The following is a 2,919-nucleotide window of genomic DNA, read 5'->3' on the forward strand; positions in this document are numbered from 1 at the left end:
GGAGGAGGAGGGAGGGAGGGGGAGGAGGAAGGAGAAGATTAGTACTCAAGAGCAAATAAACAGTCTCTCCTTGACCAAATTCTTTTGTCTTCTTTTTGTATGACAAAAATCATTTTTGAATCACAAATGTGATCATGTTCAGGCACAGGAACACATGCCTGTACTCTCAGCACTTAGGAAGCTAAGGCAAGAGCATCAAAAATTTGAAGCCAACCTGCACTACACAGTGAAACCTTGTCTTAAAAAAGAAATAAAACAAAACACAAAAACAAACAAAAAAAACAAAATCCAAAAATAATTGCATAAGTCTATCCCTTACCTCACACAGAAGAATTGTCCTGGAAAAGCACCTAAAGACAGTCAGTGCAAGTAGCAGCTACTTAGGTGCCTTTTCCCTGTGCCACCATTGGGGAACAGGTGCCCTATAGCCACGGTTAGTGAGCTGGACTCACCCTGCCCCCTTCTCCTTGCTGTGTTTCTTTCTTCCTTTGTCGCTTTCCCCTTTAGTGGTGTTACCACAGCAACCATCATCACCAGAAGAGGATAATGTCACCCCCTCTGTTCCAAGCAGCAAGTTAGAACCAGTTTGGGGAAGGGTAAACTATTCAGTTTTCCCCATACTTTTTCACACCCCTAGGCTCTTTAAAGAGGGATTACAGACTATTAATAGCAGCAATAAACAGGAACAAGGATCACCTCATTATACCTGGGTCAATGATATGATATACTGCATCTACATGACATGACTTACATGCTGTGCAAATGAAAAACACATGAACAAATTCTAGTACTGCTAGAATCACTTAGATGAATAGGCACAGGTATCCACAATCCTGTCCCTATAGACCAGACTAGAGAAACCTAAAAAGAGCTTGAATCCTAAAAATTCTAAATATGAGCCTAAAAAGAGGCTCCCTTTTTTGTCTTTGTATTGACATAAATCCTAAACTTCATAAATTCCATTTTCAGTAAGTAAAGGGGAGCAGGAATTAGTGGCTATTTCTAAGTGGTGACAAAGCTGCTTCCCCCCACTCCCATCCAGGGGCATTTCTATGAATGCTGCCGTGTTCTCCCCCAGTGTTAAATGGAGGTCACTGCTAAAGGGCCTTATAGAAGCCTCTGGGATCCCTTTGTGCCCCTGTACGACCCTGGACTGCTGTTTTTGGAGTACTGTTGGAACTGTTTCAACTCTTTCAGTGCAGCAACCAGCTGCAGTCCTCAAACAGCTTCAGGAAGACTTGCTCAAGGTCACCCTCAAGATAACAACTGAAAAAGAACTAGGAATTCTTACTCTAGTTTCCACATACACATATTTCTCTCCTAATACATAAAATACAATGCAGATGCTGTATGTTTCACGTGCCTCTTCCAATGAGACTAGAACCTCAACAGCCCTAGTTCCCAAGCCCCCTGGTTTGTCCCTCTCCCCTTAGCAACCCCACCCTGTTTCCTGGAATAGCAGTACCCCCCACTGGAGTCAGAGGCAGAATTCCTTGCCCATGCCAGCTCATGGTATGTAGTGAGTCAACAGCCTTGGCCCATTCCCCATAGCATGGGCTGCCACAGTTTAATGACTGGTTGTTTGTGATACTCTGCACACAGCTTGGAGCTGTGCCTTTACCCCATACTGGGGGCTAGGGGTGGGGAGAGAAAGAGTAAAGCCAAGTCTCATTTATTACTATAATCTTCAAAGTGCATCCTACCCATGGTGTTAATGTTCTAAAATAAACGTATTAATCCCCCCACAGCCTACAAAGCAAACACTCAGCTGGAGGGCTTTGTGTGGGAGGGAAGCAGTACCAAGGACAACAGAATGGTAAATGGCACCTCCTTCCCTAGGTGGGGGTTGGGAACCTAGGTGGAAATGCCTTCAGGAGTTAGCCCACCGGGAAGCAGAAACCAGGTTCAGAGTTGAGTGTGTGGTAGCTTACCCCTTGGTGGCTCATACCCATACTGTATCAGCACTTAGGAGGCTGAACCAGGAGGATCTCTGACTTTGAGACCAGCCTGATATATAGAGTAAGTTCTAGGTTCTAGTCTCAAAAAACTAAAAAGAAAGAAAGAAAGAAATAAGGCTTCAGTAAGCCTGATCTGTGAGAAGAATATCACAAGGTCTGAAACTCATCATTTGGATTTTTTTGTTGATGTTGCTTTGTTTTTCAGTGTTTTCAGACAGGGTTTCATGTAACCCAGGCTGGTCTTTTTACTATTATTATTATTATTTTATGTATACAAGTGTATTGCATGCATGTATATAAGTACACCCATGTCGTGCAATGCCCGTGGAGGTCAGAAGGAGGTGTCAGATCCCCTGGAACTGGAGTTATGGATGGTTGTTAGGCGCCATGTGGGTATTGGGAATTGAACCCAGGTCCTCTGCAAGAGCAGCCAGTGCTCTTAACTGCTGAGCTATCATCTCCCCAGCTCCCCCCTCCCGCCAAGGCTAGTCTTGAACTCAGTGTACATTGAATTCCTAATCCTCTTGCTTTCATCTCCAAATTACTGGAATTATAGCATCTGACACCATACTTAGCCATAGAGTCTAGGCTTCTAGGCATTTATTTATAGGCACTTGAAAGAATACAGATTTCATATTAAAAGGACTGGTATTTGTCTTTTTTATGCTTATTGCTTGATTCTCTAAAATACGCACCCCCTGCCTCCACGCCAGCCTGGCCTCAAACTCACGAGCTAAGGAAGACCTCTTCAACTTTTGATCCTCCTGTCTCCAACTCCTGAGTGTTAGGATTATAGATCTCTATTTTATGTGATGTTGGGGATTGAACTCAGGGGTTTGAGCATGGTAGGCAAGCAGTCTCCCAAACTAAACTATAGCCCTAGCTCTTGTTGTTTGAGGGTTTTGTTTTCTTTTGTTTTGTTTTTTTTATAGGATTTCTCTATGTAGCTGAGACAGGCTTT

The sequence above is a fragment of the Nannospalax galili genome, unplaced genomic scaffold (genome assembly GCF_000622305.1).
Source record: "Nannospalax galili isolate Female #2095 unplaced genomic scaffold, S.galili_v1.0 scaffold484, whole genome shotgun sequence".
Taxonomy (NCBI): domain Eukaryota; kingdom Metazoa; phylum Chordata; class Mammalia; order Rodentia; family Spalacidae; genus Nannospalax; species Nannospalax galili.